Source organism: Zalophus californianus, chromosome 2, assembly GCF_009762305.2.
Source record: "Zalophus californianus isolate mZalCal1 chromosome 2, mZalCal1.pri.v2, whole genome shotgun sequence".
Taxonomy (NCBI): Eukaryota; Metazoa; Chordata; class Mammalia; order Carnivora; family Otariidae; genus Zalophus; species Zalophus californianus.
In genome coordinates this window covers 3,005,391-3,006,634 of record NC_045596.1, presented here as the reverse complement: position 1 = coordinate 3,006,634, position 1,244 = coordinate 3,005,391, and positions in this window count along the sequence as shown.

Here is a 1,244-nt window from a genome sequence, read left to right as displayed (position 1 = left end):
CACGATAATCCCAGACTCCAGGTTAAGGGGCTTGTCCAAAGTCTTAGGGCGGAGTGGCATCTGGCTATAGGGTCGGTCCTCCCCTCCACCCAGGACAGTTGGTAAAGGAGTCCCATAAAGGCACATGGATGCTAAAGACAGTCTGGGTGGATGGCCTAGCAGGGGAGGGACTGGCCCAGGTGACTGCTGGGATGTGGACCCAGGTGTCTAGCTGGCATTGTCCCCAGGACCCAGGGTGCGAGCACACCAGGGGCTGGACTGCAGCTGTGGGCTGTGACAAGTGGCTGGCAGGCAGATGTGTGCACATCTGGACGGCAGAGTCAGCACCTGCTGAGCTCCATGAAGGGGGTGCTTCAAAGGCGTTCGCTAAATCCCAAAACAGTCCTGGTCCTGGGAAGAGAGAGAGAGGCTCTAGGCAGTGAGCCGGGGGCTCTGGGGCCACACTTCCCTCACCTTGGGACCAGGGTCCTGGGCTTCCCTCCTCCCAGGCCCCTCGAATTCCTGCCCCGATGGCTGCGGGCGATGTAGGCAGGGGCTGGGGAGAGTGGGAAGGAGTCCTCCCACACCCTCAGCAGTCAGGTCATGGAGGCGTGGCTGTCTGCACTGGACTGTCCCGCCCCCGCCCCCACATTGCCTTTGCCCCCTCATCTAGAGGGGAGGGGGACTCACCCCTGCGATATTTTATGCCACCACTGGGTTGGTCTGTTGCCCCCTTTGATGAGCTGAGTGATGGCCTGCCACATTTCACTGAGGACCCTGGCGCCAGGCTCCCTGCCTGGCTCTGCTGGAGCAACCAGGAGGGGGCTTCTCCTCAGGGGGCAGAGGGAGACCCCCGCCTCAGAGGTGAGGAGCCGCCCAAGGACATCCAGAGCTGCCTGCCCTTCCTGGTACCTAAACATCCCCCACAGACAATTCTCCTACACCCACGCCCTGGCTCCGTGGGGGGATGGGGTCACTCCCTCCTCCCTCCTGGGACAGAGGAGTAACTTGGCCCGTTCACCACCAGCTGGGGTGAGCACGAGGGCCAGGGCCCACCTTGGCCCCCAGACCCGCCCTGTTCAAAAAGAGGGGTTTTTAGGCAGGATCAGCAGGGGCTTGGCAGGGCCCTCGGTGCCAGAAGGGAGACCGAGCCCCAGAGGGGGCGCCGGGCCCTGGGGGCGGGCCCTGGGCCGGAAGCGGGCAGCTCGGCTCGGTCCCTCCCGCCGGCACCCCTCCACGCTGAGTCTGGGCTGCGCTGTAACCCG